Source organism: Capricornis sumatraensis, chromosome 5 (assembly GCF_032405125.1).
Source record: "Capricornis sumatraensis isolate serow.1 chromosome 5, serow.2, whole genome shotgun sequence".
Taxonomy (NCBI): Eukaryota; Metazoa; Chordata; class Mammalia; order Artiodactyla; family Bovidae; genus Capricornis; species Capricornis sumatraensis.
The window spans coordinates 44,494,270-44,510,885 of NC_091073.1; positions in this window are offsets into that span (position 1 = coordinate 44,494,270).

The following is a 16,616-nucleotide window of genomic DNA, read 5'->3' on the forward strand; positions in this document are numbered from 1 at the left end:
TTCTATTTAGACCAAGAGAAGGCTGGTACTAGATCTCTTGGCAAAGTAGGGCAAAGTTGCTAATTTTTTTTTCTTTCTTATTTATCATATCAAGCACAAGTCTGGAGAACCATCTCCTAGAATTTATTTATAGGGTAAAAAAGGACTGTCTCCACTCATGTAAGGCTTAACAATGAGTCAGAAGGATTTAGTACAGTAAAAGGTAACTCTTAAGAGAATGAGAGAAAAATCTAGAGAAAAAACTTTCTTTGACTCATTGAAGCTCTTTACTGGGAAGTTTCTTAAATAAGTGAGGGTAGTATGTATGTAAAGCAAAAGGGCTTGAATCTATTACAGGATTCTGGGAAAAAAAGTACATTATAACCTTGACACACAGCAACTTGGCACACTTGGTCAGAACAATAAATAAATAAATAAATAAATAAATAAAAGGTATGAAGCATTTAACTTTGCCTACGCTGCTTTCAGTCTCTAGGAAATATGAACTCTGATTATTAAAGAACTGCTTTATAGCCTCCAAAGAAGAGTGTGATGGCCTCACAGTAGAGGGTGGAGAGAGGTGTTTAATCCTGGGTCCAGAGCTGGCAAGAACGGAGTGAAAACTGCATTAATAAAAGAGAAATGCCAGTACTTTTTACCATTATTGCTTGAGCAAAATGAATAACAGTTCATCCAACTTGGACTTGTGCATCAGAGGACAACCTAGCCTGAAGGGATGACTAATGTGCAACAGACAGCTCAGACCCAAGGATCAGCATAAGACGGTCATCTTCCCTAACTCTTCAGGAGAGCAAGTCCTTACACTCCTTTAGGGACAACTCTGATATCATCTAAGATCAGAAGCAAGGGAAGGGCTGAGTAACTTTATATAAGATAAACTAAAAGGATTGTTGAAATTGTGATTCTAAGCTTTCACAAGAGTTGGTATTTATTTTTCAGAAAATGGCTGAGTATGGACTCACTCCAGTATTCTTGCCTCAAAAATCCCAAGGACAGAGGAGCCTGGCTCCCAAAAGTCAGACATGACTGTAACAACTTAGCATACATACACACATGGACTCAGAAGATCAGGTTGATAGTTTTTTGTTTTGTTTTGTTTTTAAAGCACATTAGGCTTTTTGTGTACACACTATATCAAGATGGAGTCATACTGAGACCAGGAATAGCCTCATGATCCTCCCCTCCCATGGAATCTTGAGTTTCACAATTCTTTACCCACTTTCTTACCACAATAAAAGATAAAATCACAATGCGTCTATCTCCTGAATCCTCATATCCACCTTCACTACCTGAATCTGACTCTATTTTCTCTAATAACCCCATCCTATCCTATCAGCTCTTTCACATAAGATTTTAATCATGTACACACATCTCCCATCACAAAATTATTAAGTAAAATATGTAAGAGAATAAAACACACAGCCCTTCTCAACTCTACATATTCTCAGCTACTACTCTATTTACATTTATAGCTAATATAATTACCTCAATCTATACTCATTGTCTGGGCTTCCCAGGTGGCACTAGTGGTAAAGAACCCACCTGCCAATGCAGGGGACTTAAGCGACACCGGATCGAACCCTGGGTCGGGAAGATCCCCTGGAGGAGGGCGTGGCTACCCACTCCAGTATTCTTGCCTGAAGAATTCCATGGACAGAGAAGCCTGGCAGGCCACAGTCCAGAGAATTGAAAAGAGTCAGACAGGACTGAAGCAACTTAGCACAGCACAGCACATACTAATTGTTTAAAATAGATTTGTCCACAATCATCCCAAAAATATGTTTGCAAAATTCTAATGATTGAGTTATCCCTAAATTTAAAGACATTCTACAATCTTATTTATCTTCTAAAACATGCTCTGTAGATTTTTGCATTTTGTAATGTATTTTTGGGCTTCCCAAGTGGCGCTGCAGTAAAGAATCAGTTCTTGAGTGGGGAAGATCCCCTGGAGTAGGAAATGGCAACCCAGTGCTTCTGCCAGGAAAATCCCATGGACAGGGGTGCTTGATGGGCTACAGTCCATGGGGGTCACAAAAAGACATGACTGAGCAACTGAGCCCACATACACAATATATTTTCATTCTTAGTTCTGTCTTTCTGGCCACTTTATTTTCCTTTATTAGCTCTTCTTCTTTAGATGCTCTTTAAAAAATTAATGCTCCCAGGATTTTGAATTGAGAGATGCCATCTATTTACATGGCTTGAGCTATCTCTTTTACATTTTAATGACTGAAAATACTGTTCTCAACCTGATTTTCATTTCTAAATGCCAGAAATGTTTATTCAAGTAAATAATGACTCTCTTCACTACTCAAGCTCAATGTTGTTGTTCAGTCACTCAATCAGTCATGTTCCATTCTTTGCAACCCCATCAACTGCAGCACGCCAGGCTTCCCTGCCCTTCACCATCTCCTGAAGTTTGCTCGAACTCCCATCCATTGAATCAGTGATGCTATCCAACCATCTCATCCTCTGTCATCCCCTTCTGCTCCTGCCTTCAATCTTTCTAGCATCAGAGTCTTTTTCAATGACTTGACTCTTCCCATCAAGTGGCTAAAATATTGGAGTTTCAGCTTCAGCATCAGTCCTTGCAATGAATATTCAGGGTTGATTTCATTTAGGATTGGCTGGTTTGATCTCCTGGCTGTCCAGGGGACTCTCAAGAGTCTTTCCCAGAACAGGAGTTCCAAAGCATCAATTCTTCAGTGCTCAGCTTTCTTTATGGCCCAATTCTCACATCCATACATGATTACTGGAAAAACCACAGCTTTGACTCTACAGACTTTGTTGGCAAAGTGATGTCTTTGCTTTTTAATATAATGTCTAGTTTTGCCATAGCTTTTCTTCCAAGGAAAAAAGGTCTTTTAATTTCATGGTTGCAGTTACCATCTGCAGTGATTTTCGAGTCCAAGAAAATAAAGTCTATTACTGATTCTACTTTTTCCCCATCTATTTGCCATGAAGTGATGGGACCAGATTCCATGATCTTCATTTTTTGAATGTTGATTTTAAGCCAGCTTTTTAAGTGAGCGTTTCACTCTCCTCTATCACCTTCATCAATAAGCTGTTTAGTACCTCTTTGATTTCTGCCATTAGGATGGTGTCATCTGCATATTTGAAGCTATAATTTACATTTCTTCTGGGATTCTTAATTTCAGCTTTAGCTTCACCTGCCTGGCATTTCGCATGATGTACTCTGCATATAAGTCAAATAAGCAGGGTAATAATATACAGCCTGATGCACTCCTTTCCCAATTTTGAACCAGTCCACTCTTCCATGTCTGGTTCTAACTGTTGCTTCAATGTACCTAAAAATAAATCATCTTCTGGGATTCCACATCTGCTTCTGTGGAACTACCACCACCTCTATCTTTCTGGTTAGCCTTTACTTTGGAATCGCACTTTACTTGTCTTTCTTAATGCTCTCCCCAACTTGTTTACTTGTTCCATTTGTTCAGAAGCTACTCAAGCCACCAACATTTGTTTACCTTAAGTGCCATGGAAAACTTCTTAATTGATGTTGTTTTATCTGCTGTTACTCCCCTTTAGATCACTTCTTCTCTTGTCAAAGAGTGACTGTTTTTACATGCAAATATAAATATGCTACAGCACTAAACAGCATTAGAATTAAAGAACAATCTTCTTAACATATTTTACAAGTTGTGTCATAATCTGCTGTCAGCCATGTTGAAATATTTCCACCCTCTGGTCTCACTATACATGCTTTTTCTAAACCCAAGAGCTCTTCCTGCCTCCATGGGGAATTTCTACTTAGCCTACAGAATCCATCTCAAGTATCTCTTCCTTCAAAAAGCCTATTAATTGATAACTGTAAACTAGATACCTCAAGTGATAATGTCAATTCATGGTACCCTTTTTCTGTTTATAAATCATTTAATATACAATGTGTTGAATAGTCTCCATTTTCTCCACTGAATCACAAGTTTCTGAAGGAAAAACATTGCCTTATGCATATCTGTATTCTTATTTCCCAGCAAACTTACTAGAAGCAGCCAAAATAAATGTATGCTTAACAAATAAAAGTATAAAAATGTTCATATATTTCAGGATTCTGTAATCAAATTCAGGTACCTATTAGACACTAGTATGAGATATTGAGTGCAAGAGGATATCTATGCATCTTAACTCACATTTCTAAGAAGAGTAATTCTATTTAAAATCCAACATACACTTTTACTGAAATATCACCCCAATATATTTTAAATAATGGCAAAAACAAAAGTGGATCCTTGTATTATGTAGGAGAAAGTCTGGAATTGATATTTTTGATAAATGAGATATGATAACGTGAACTCCTTAAAACTGTTTTTGTTTTGTTCTGATTTTTGTGGTGATTTGGAAGCTTCCTTAAGAGAGATGGAGAAAGGAAACCCAAGACAAAAAATAAAAGAAAGAAAAGAAGTCCTATTAGATTGGATCAACCCTGCCCATTTAATTTGTGGCAGGGACACTGTCTCTAGTTACAAATGAATACTCATTGAAGATCTACTTTTCCATCTATTTCTTTCACTTTCTCTCTTTCTCTGCCTTTTTAAATTTTGTTGCTCTACCATCTGAGCACTATTTGTGAATATGTAAATAAGTAAGACAAGAATATTCTACTCTAGAGTTTAGGTATGTTTATAAACTCACATTTCATAGGTCAACTAGGTGTAAAGGAGCAGTTTATAAATGACTGAGATAGTTCAACAATACAAAAGGGCATAAAAAATCAACTATATCTGGAAGTCACATGCAAATTAGCATTTTCACTATAAATTATGAAGCATGTTTGAGGTATATTAAATAATAATATATCCTGCTGGTTCTTTAACGTCTAAAAGACAAAAACATCAAAACATCAATGAATTTTACATGATTTTACATTTGAGTTCTTCACACAGTGCTTGCCAGAGGATTTGATCTGTATAACACTGGAGTCAACAAAGAAATTGAACTGTCCTACACACTTTATAGGGCTTCCCCTGTGGCTCAATGGTAAAGGATCTGCCTGCCAAAGCAGGAGACACAAGAGACGAGGGTGCATTCCCTGGGTCAGGAAGATTCTCTAGAGAAGGAAATGGCAACCTACTCCAGTATTACTGCCTGGAAAATTCCATGGACAGAAGAGCCTAGCAGGCTACAGTTCATGGAGTTGCCAAGAGTCAGACACGACTGAGCACACATGCATAAATCCTTTGTAAGCATGCATTTTTCATATAAAAATGAACAGCTTAATAAGCGAATTTTAAATTATCCAAAAAGCCATGTTTTTTTTCCAGTAGTCATGTGTGGATGTGAGAGTTGGATTATAAAGAAAGCTGAGCGCCAAAGAATTGATGCTTTTGAACTATGGTGTTGGAGAAGACTCTTGAAAGTCTCTTGGACTACAATGAGATCCAACCAGTCCATTCTAAAGGAAATCAGTCCTGAATATTCATTGGAAGGACTGATGCTGAAGCTGAAACTCCATTACTTTGGCCACCTGATGCAAAGAACTCACTCACTGGGAAAGACCCTGGTGGTGGGCAAGATTGAAGGTGGGAGGAGAAGGTCAGGGCAGAGGTTGAGATGGTTGGATGGCATCACCGACTTGATGGACCTGAGTTTGAGTAAGCTTCGGGAGTTGATGATGGACAGGGAAGCCTAAACTTTGTTCCCCATTTGTTTACAAAACCCAAGATACCTTTCCCCCACAAAAAAGCAGTGCTGTTCACTAATAAGATTCTATTTAAAAGCTTTACATCCTTTAATTGCTCAAGAACAGCTATTTTAAACAAAAGGAAAGAAACTTTAAATATAATTAGAAAGAGAAGGGGGTAATCTTAATCATTTCATTATTTATATAAAATGCCATTAAAATATCACTATTCCCATTTGAGTATGAATAATTAATCAGTAAATTTTATTTTTAACCTGTTTTTCAAAAGATAAGTTACTAAGGAAAATTATTTATTTAATTTTGGGAATTTGCATTAAATGGTTAGGATATAATCTAACTAATCACCCTGTGTTCTCTGATTAAGTGGTTTTGAAAATTTAAGTGGACACACCTAAAAACTGGTGATAATATGTATATAATCTTCCCTGTCAATTTGGTAAAAACAAAAAAAAAATGATTTCTAATAGCACGAGCATTAGAAAAAGAGACATTGTATGCATGTGTGTTGTGCATGTTAATGGTGTGTGCGTGCTAAGCCACTTCAATCATGTTTGACTCTTTTGAGACCCTGTGGACTGTGGCCCAGCAGGCTCCTCTGTCCGAGGGCTTCTCCAGGCCAGACTACTGGAATGAGTTGCCATGCCTTCTGTAGGCGATTTTCCAGACCCAGAGATAAGACCCAAGTTTCTTACATCTCCTGTATTAGCAGGCAGATTCCTTACCACTAGAGCCACCTGGGAAGTCCATTTAAATGGAAGCCCATATACATGGTAACTGCATGCAAAATTAAATACAGGTTTTTGTTAGAGTGGTGAAAAGTATTGCTCTCAATTACACTTATTTAAGGTTTATTTTTAGTTCACTACTTTAACATGAAGTTTGAATGAGCAATTATGCATACTTTATCATTCACCATACACTTTTGTATTTTTCAGTGCAGCCCATATTGAGGCACATAAAGGCTGGTTGTTCTCCAACCTGACATTTTTATAAATGTAGCAGAATACATATAATATAAAATTTACCATCTTAACCACTTGTAAGTATACAGATCAATAGTCTTAAGTACATTCACACTGCTCTATAACTAAACATATTACACTATGTCTTTAATGACAAGAAATGAGCTTATAATAAGATCATAACATACACATACTTCTCTTCATGAATCACAGCCTTGTGGTGAAGGGGCCTGTGTAACTTAATGAAGCTATGAGCCATGCTATTCAGGGCCAACCAAGACAGACAGATCACTGTGAAAAGTTGTGACAAAATGTGATTCAGTGGAGGAGGAAATCGCAAGCTGCTCCAATATTCTTGCCAGGAGAACCCCTGAACAGAATAAAAAGGCAAAAAGATATGACACTGGAAGATGAGCCCCAAAGGTTGGAAGGTGTCCAGTATGCTACTGTGGAAGAGTGGAGGGCAGTTACTAATAGCTCCAGAAAGAACGAAGTGACTGGGCCAAAGTGGAAATGACACTCATCTGTGGCTGTGTCTGATGGTGAAAGCAGAGTCCAATATTATAATGAATAGTATTACACAGACCTGGAATATTAGGTGAATGAATCAAGGTAAATTGCACATACTCAAGCAGGTGATGGTAAGAGTAAGGGTGAACATAGCAATCAGTGAACCAAACAAACAGGAATGGATGAGTTTAATTCAGATTATTACATCTACTACTATTACACCTAGTACTATTACATCTACTACCCTGGACAAGAATCTCTTAAGAGATAGGAATATCAGGCCATCTTACTTGACTTCTGAAAAACCTATATCCACGTAAAGAAGTAACAGAACTGAACATGGAGCAATGGACTGGTTTGAAATTGGGAAAGGAGTATGACAAGGCTGTATATTGTCACCCTGCTTATTTAACTTACATGCAGAGTACAACATGCAGAGGCTAGGTTATATGAATCACAAGCTGAAATCAAGATTGCCAGAAGAAAGATCAACACCCTCAGATATGCAGGTCTATTCTAATGACAGAAAGCAGAGCAGAACTAAAGAGTCTCTTGATGAAGATGAAAAAGGAGTGTGAAAAAGCTGGCTTGAAACTCAACATTCAAAAAGTTAAGATCATGGCATCTGGTCCCATCTCTTCATGGCAAATAGAAGGGTAAAAAGTGGAAGCAATGACAGATTTTATTTTCTTGGGCTTCAAAATCACTGCAGATGGTAAATGAAGCCATGAAATTAAAAGATGCTTGCTCCTTGGAAGGAAAGCAACGTTAAACCTAGACAGCACTTTAAAAAGCAGAGTCGTCTTTTGATGTGATGACAAATATATCTTTGATATATGACAAAGGTCCATATAGTCAAAGCTATAGTCTTCCCAGTAGTCATGTACAAATGTGAGAATTGAACCATAAAGAAGGCTGACGGCCAAAGAATTGACGCTTTCAAATTGTGTTGCTGGGGAAAACTCTTGAGAATCTCCTGGACAGCAAGGAAATCAAACCAGTCAATCCTAAAGGAAATTAACCCTGAATTATTCATTAAAAGGACTGATGCTGAGATCAAAGATTCCATACTTTGGTTACCTGATGAAAAGTCAACTTACTGGAAAATATCCTGATGCTGGGAACGATTAAAGGCAAAAGGAGCAGGGGATGGCAGAGGATGAGATGTTTAGATAGTATCACCAGCTCAATGGACATGCATTTGAACAAACTCTGGGAAACAGTGAAAGACAGAGGAGCTAGGCCTGCTGCTGAGAGTCACACCATGGAGTGACAAACAGTCAGACACAACTTAGCAACTGACTTAACAACAAAAAAACATATAACCTATTACACAAACATAACATGGATATTTAACCTAACCTGAGGATTACCTGCTCTCAAATTATACATTTCATTTATATTTTTCCATTAAAAAATGTGTCTCATCAATAAACTGTCTCATGCATCTTTTGCATAAGAATTATTTACTGAAAGCCTGATTTATAAAATCAACTACTGTAACTGTATGAGGATATGCTACATGATGTTTAGGGAACAACTCTCTTTTTTACTAAACCGGACTGTACCACTACATAAATTTGAGCAAACTAAATAACCTTTTGCTGTCTTATTTTCCTCATCTGTATTATAGGAATCATGATAGTTCTTATTCTATTGTATGCAAATGGCCTAGTGGTTGGCAGAGCTGACCCTCACCAATGTTAACCATTAGCTAAGTGCTCAACATTTATATTGATTTTTGAATTAACATAAAGCTTAATTAGAACGTTAAAACTAATTACTAAGAGAACCAACTCATGCAATCTAACTTTAGGATTTAATCTGTATAATCTCAAACTTCAATTCTGTTTCTTTATTCTGGATAAATGAACTTTAATTTTAAAAACTCATTTTCAGTAGCAATACAAATGAGGCAACATGATACAGCATAAAGGACATGGAATATATAGACATATTTGGACTAAATCTTAAATTTAACACCTCTCAATTTTAATACTGAAGAAGACATTTAAAATTGTAAAGTCATTTAAGACTTCAACATCTTCCTCATTAACTAGTGAAAAGAAATTTTATATTACTTCCCAGAAGTATTTAAGGTTTATATAAGAAACACATATGATAGGCTACATACATTATTTTTGTTTTTACATTCATTTTGTTTTTAATTTTCCATTAAAATGAAAGCTTTAGTATATACACACAACACAAAATAAATACTAATTTCAAAGTTCTTGAAGTATTTTTATGAGTTGCTTTTTAGATATAACTTTATGTACATGTAAAACTTATTACACAAACAAGATATTTCTAGTTGTGAGGCTTGCTCAATAAATTATTGAAGAAAACATTCTATAGTTTAAACTTTTATGGAAAAAACAATTAAAACTATGGAGGATTTAAAGCTATGCAGGATATATATACCTCATGAGACTGTGAAACACAGTTTTGCTTAAATACAGATGTCACGGATTTCAATATAGATTTAAAAGAAAAAAAAACTAAATGGCTAAAATGTGATTGAAGTAAACATAAGGAGAAACCTAATGAATACTATATTTACAGGAGCCATCTCACATGTGTGTAGATGTCATAAACCAGTGTACAGTCACTGGTTTACGAGTTCTGATTTACTGATGTAAAATCTGTTGAATAATTTTTTTCTCTCACAAATCTGTATTAGAAACACATGCTTCTGAAAGAAACTCCATTAACATGATAGAAGAACATAGGAAGTTAATATTTATTCTTCATTAAACAAGTTTTAAAATAAATGTACTTCATATAAAATGAGAATCTTAAATGTGTATTTAATACCATTTTACAAGAGTAGCTTCTTTTCTCATTTGTACAATAGTTTCACTAAAATGTTTACAGTGCTCTTACTGCATGTATTTTTTATCCAATTCTGTTTTGTCAATGGCTAGAGCTAACTACATGAAAATATACCTTCAGTAAAATAAATGCAAACAGTTTTTAACCTGGAAAAATAGTTTCCAGAGGACTTCTGTTATTGGAAATATTTCAAAATTCAAATGCAAGTTATTATCGAGAAACAGAAAACATTCCCCTATAAAATCCCTATGTGCTTTTAACATCTTCAACCTTAATTTCTTAAAGAAGATGGAAAGATTAAACTAGAAAATAAAAGCAAATCACATCATATTTCTTTAATCCAAACACTTTTTGATGAAGAAAATGTTGGGATGGGGTTATCCTTTCCAAGAGCAGGACAGTACTTACCTAAGGACACTTATTTGATTATTTGTGCTCAACAGACTCCAAGTTTTCCTTTCTTCTTACTTTCCTCACACTCATTCATTCACTTATTCATTCAATAGGTACTTCTGGAGCACTAAGAGATGTGAAGAAGTGCTCTAGAATATCTGTATCTAAGGAATACAAAAGTAATAAGACACAAAACTGGCTTTAAAGCTATCTTAAAGATTTTTAAAATACTTATAATTGTGTCATAATATTAGGATATGTAAGAATTATATTACAAAATAGTATATGCAGTGACCATACCTAAAGGAAGTAAAGATGGAGGTGAGCTTTAAAGGCATCACCTTTCAATGAAAATTCATCACCCTATTCTGTTATTCCAGAACAACTAGCTTATTCCAAGACTGTCTGGAGCAAGTCAAGGTTCATGAGCACTCTATTTAAAGAAGCATAAGACTGTGGGAAAGTCTCCAAGGGGTGGCTAAGGAAGATGCAGAATGAAACTGATGCACTTCAGAAAAGAATAAGACCATTTCCTACTGGGACAATCTTCAGTTCAGTTCAGTCGCTCAGTCGTGTCTGACTCTTTGGAACCCCATGAATTGCAGCATGCCAGGCCTCCCTGTCCAACACCAACTCCCGGAGTTCACTCAGACTCACGTCCATCGAGTCAGTGATGCCATCCAGCCATCTCATCCTCTGTCGTCCCCTTCTCCTCCTGCCCCCAATCCCTCCCAGCATCAGAGTCTTTTCCAATGAGTCAACTCTTCACATGAGGTGGCCAAAGTATTGGAGTTTCAGCTTTAGCATCAGTCCTTCCAAAGAAATCCTAGGGTTGATCTCCTTCAGAATGGATTGGTTGGATCTCCTTGCAGTCCAAGGGACTCTCAAGACTTTTCTCCAACACCACAGTTCAAAAGCATCAATTCTTTGGTGCTCAGCCTTCTTCACAGTCCAGCTCTCACATCCATCCATGACCACTGGAAAAACCATAGCCTTGACTAGATGGACCTTAGTCGGCAAAGTAATGTCTCTGCTTTTGAATATTCTATCTAGGTTGGTCATAACTTTTCTTCTAAGGAGTAAGCGTCTTTTAATTTCATGGCTGCAGTCACCATCTGCAGTGATTTTGGAGCCCCCCAAAATAAAGTCTGATACTGTTTCCACTGTTTCCCCATCTATTTGCCATGAAGTGATGGGACCGGATGCCATGATCTTCGTTTTCTGAATGTTGAGCTTTAAGCCAACTTTTTCACTCTCCTCTTTCACTTTCATCAAGAGGCTTTTTAGCTCCTCTTCACTTTCTGCCATAAGGGTGGTGTCATCTGCATATCTGAGGTATTTCTTGGTATTTCTCCCGGCAATCTTGATTCCAGCTTGTGTTTCTTCCAGTCCAGTGTTTCTCATGATGTACTCTGCATATAAGTTAAATAAGCAGGGTGACAGTATACAGCCTTGATGTACTCCTTTTCCTATTTGGAACCAGTCTATTGTTCCATGTCCAGTTCTAACTGTTGCTTCCTGACCTGCATACAGATTTCTCAAGAGGCAGGTCAGGTGGTCTGGTATTCCCATCTCTTTCAGAATTTTCCACAGTTTATTGTGATCTACACAGTCAAAGGCTTTGGCATAGTCAATAAAGCAGAAATAGATGTTGTTCTGGAACTCTCTTGCTTTTTCAATGATCCAGCGGATGTTGGCAATTTGATCTCTGGTTCCTCTGCCTTTTCTAAAACCAGCTTGAACATCAGGACAATCTTAGCAGCTACCAAAATACAGATTGACTTTCTGTAATCATTTATAAATATGACAGAAAAGTTTCTAGATTAGAATTGGTTCACTTTGGAATAAACTTATGAGAATAAAATGCATTACTGACCTAAAAAGTGCCTCTGAGAACCAACTCTAGAACATACGTTATCTGTAGCCATACTATCTGATACACTTCCTCCAAGTTGTTATGATGAGTGTTCTGTTACTTTAGAAGCAGACAACTAAGAACAATCTGATTTTACTTTAGGGCTTCTATTATATAGTATCTAGGAAATCACATTGTGAAAGCATTGTGTGTTTTATCTGTTTACACCCCTCAGATATAGCTTCTACTATGGAAAAATGAAGAAAAAAATATCCTGAAACAAAGAACTGAAACTACCTGAATACTTAGAAACAAAATAAACGGCAATATTGTTTACCTTCTGTTAATGTTAGCTTTTTGCTCTTAAACAAAATTTTAATTATGTGAAGGTGTCTGTTATATGTACACAGAATCTACGTTAGAGAATTCTCTGGGAAAAGAAATCCAGAGTTGATTAAAACACATACGCATTTGATGAGATAATCAAAACAAGTTATCACTGAATCATAATGAAGTTTTATATTCAAAGTTAAGCTTCAAAATATTTTTTTCCCATCTCAAAGCATCCATACAGTATAACAAAGCAGAATGTCAGCTGTAAGTGATACATGTTACTCCCATTTACACTGCATTCCCTGTTCATCAGTGATATGACTCAAGTAATCATGAAGAAGCTCAGGGAAAGAATTATGGCTCCAAGACCAAGAAAAAGGGGAAAGAGGGCTATAGGAGGCAATTTCGGTAATCTAGATATAAAGTACAGTGGACTTGGCCCAAGATGGATAAACGAATAGATAGGAATAATGAAATAGAAAATATCAGAAAAGATTAATTGATAAGGCTTAGTAACTGGTTCAACAGAGGGTCAAAATAGAGAAGTCATTGAGACTGAAAGGTTACAAATATAGAAAAAAATCAATTTAAGAATCCTATTAATTAATAACATTAACACCCAAGCAAAAGTTCTAAGATCAATTTGGGAAGAGGTAAAATACATACACACACAAATATACACATGTGTATATATATGTATATGAAAGTGAAAATGTTATTTTCTCAGTCATATCCAACTCTTTGTGTCCCCATGGACTGTAGCCCATCAGGCTCCTCTGCCAATGAAGTTCTCCAGGCAAGAATACTGGAGTAGGCAGCCATTCCTTTCTCCAGGGGATCGAATCTGGGTGGCTCAGATGATAAAGAATCTGCCGGCAGTGTGAGAGACCCAGCTTCCTCTATCTCTGGGTCAGGAAGATCCCCTGGAGAAGGGAATGGCTACCCACTCCAGTATTTTTGCCTGGAGAATCCCATGGACAGAGAAGCCTGGATGGTTATAGCCCATGGGGTAGCAAAGAGTCGGAAATGACTGAGCAACTATCATTTTCACATGTGTATATAGGTTTAAACACACACAATATATATATACATATATATAGAGAGATTTACATTATATGTATGTACGTGTATGTGCATATGTTCTGCTTTTTAGAAAAGTATTATGGAAAATTATTTCATGGATATTGAAAAAGGATAGATGCATTATTAATGCATTCCTAATAAATCTGACTATGTTCTTAGTTATTATATTTAAATCCCTTTAACCCAATGAAAAGATTTCAGCCTAGGGAAGTATGCAGGAAAAAAATCACAGTTGAACCCTAAAATCTTGAACTGCAGTTTATATACTACCTAAGTAACTGTATCTTTAAGGAGAACACACCTTAACTTTAACTCCAAAAAGATTTTGGCAAAGCTACTTTCAGCAATATTTCCTCTGGCAAACCACACTTAATTTCAAACTCACAGAATGGATCTTTGGCTAAATATTCCTCAGCTAACCACCTATCCATGAGAGATTTAACCTCTGGTAGTGTTCATGTCTAAATTTTATAGCTTAATCTTCAGGGAATTGATCTTAATTCATCATGGAAATCCTTTACTGAACCAATAAATGGTGACAGAAGTGGAAAGAAACTTCCACATTTATTCAGCTTTAATTTTCCCTCTTTTACTGATGGTTAAGGAAAGCAACATGACACAAAAATTAGAGGGTAAATAAATCCAGTTTCCATAACCATGTATTGGAAAACTAGTTACTAGTTTTGTATGTTGTTATCTGGCTTAACAGTTTTATTGGACTTTTAATTTTATGGAGTGGCAATAGAACATATCATAATATTATGCATGTATTTTTATTAACTGAAAAAAGGAAACCAGAAATATTGTCATAAAAGTTCATTTATCAGGGCAGAATGTATAGACTCTTATCCTGATGTTGATTGTTTCCACAGGGCTATTTACCCTGAATTTCTTGAATGAGGTACAACTTGAGTAAGATTCAGTCTTTCTTGAATCTTTGACTCTATTCCAAAGCACAGTTATGAATAACACAAAGATTTTAAAACAAACACAAATTTCTTGAGAAGTTGTGTGTCTGTGAGCGCACTCAGCCGTGTCAGACACTTTGTGACTTCATGGTCTCTAGCCCGCCAGGCTCCTCTGTCCTTGGCATTTTCCAGGCAGGAATACTGGAGAAAATGGATTTCCATTTCCTACTCCAGGGGATCTTCCCAACCCAGGACTGAATATGCGTCTTGCATCTCCTGCATTGGCAGGTGGATTCCTTACCACTGTACCACCAGGGAAACCCCTGAGAAGTCATACCTTCAGTAAAACTGATCCTTTTCTGTTTAGTCTCTTCTTTAATTTTTTATAAGGATATAATTATTTTAAAGTTCACTTTCAGATTATCAAAGATATGCAAATTCAATTGAAAGCAATTAAATTTACAATTTTGCCTAAATTTTCAAGTCATACAAAAAGCCTAACACTGTTGAGGGTGATATTCAGATAACTTGCTACTACATACATTGCTACAATGTATACTAAAGCAAGCAATTTGGGAAGCCCATCTCTTGGCTTAATAAATAATACATGCTCTTATTTCACTAAGAAAATGTAGATAATAAACAAAAAATACTCCAGATCACAATCTAGAGATTTGTCTTCATCTCCTGCTGTATTCTGCCTCTAATCAAAAGAGAAGAACTCTTTCAGTTTCTATCTAAACTCAACCCTTTCAATAGCTCACATCTCTTATTTAATTTTTCTTTTATTTGTATCATAATTTTTCCTCCTCTGATTTATCATTATCATCAGCCTATAATCATTCTGAAATTTCTCTATCTTAATATAATGTTTCCTATATCCCATCTATCTGTTTAGTTGAAATAAAATCTAATTAAAATTGCATTAAAATAGAACTTGTAAAGGCCCATATGTCTTATCTCTAATTTCTTACCTCCAAATTTCTCCTCTGACTAATCCTAAAGTTTAATTCAAAACATTTTACTAAAACTGCTCTTGACATGGTTATCAATGACCTTTTCCTTGTCTTCTTAGAGTGTCAACTTTAAATTATATTCTTGTTTAATTCCACCACCATTTGACATGGCTGATAATTTCCTCATGATTTTATAAATTGATTTTATAAATTGATTTCTAAGACTGCACACTCCACTGGGTTTCCTCCAACATCAATGTTTACTTTTTTCAGTGTCCTTTGCTAATTCCACTCTCTTTTCTATTTTGAAATGCTGGATTTTCCTCTGTTGTAGCCTATTTTCTATCCATTCAATTTTTGCCAGTCCAATGGCTTTTCCAAACTCCTAAGTTTAGAGGCCCCAGATTAAACCATTGCCTTAGGTCCACACATGAATATGCAAGTTTCTACTTGGTTGGCTTGGAAGAGTTGAAGAAGAAAAGAACTGTGAAAGGAAAAAAAAAATCGGAGCTAGAAACTGGTTAGATGGCACTAGGCAATAAGAATGGTGGGAAAAAACGATTCCCACTACTGTGGACAGGATGTTCGATTCTTATTTCTAAGTTGCTTCTGTTTCTGAGATATGATACCTCCCTCTTTCTCTCCACTGAATCATGCATAGGACTACACACAAGCACAGTTTTAAGTGAAAGAGGTTATATCTGTGAACATTAAGAAAATGGTCTGAGGTTGGCATCTGGGTCCATGTGAGGTCTAACAAGAACTACATATGGGGAAAAGGAAGATAATCTAAACACTAAACTAATTAAGTAGAAGTAGACAAATAGAGCCAGAAGGGACCTTGGTGATGCAAAGTTCCTCTTGGGATTTTTCAGAGATGTGGGAAAAGAAATATATAAAAGAGATTTAAACCTTTAAGGATAGTGATGATAGCTAATTTCCAGATTACACATGTACATTCCCATCTGGCAGGTATTGTTAACAAGGAGAAGGCATGATATGAAAATCTGATATGAAATGAAATATTTAAATATTTCCTTTAATTAGGTTCTATTCAATACCTGTACAAGTGAATGGAACCTGAATATAAAACTCAATAAGGAAAAACATAATTATTGA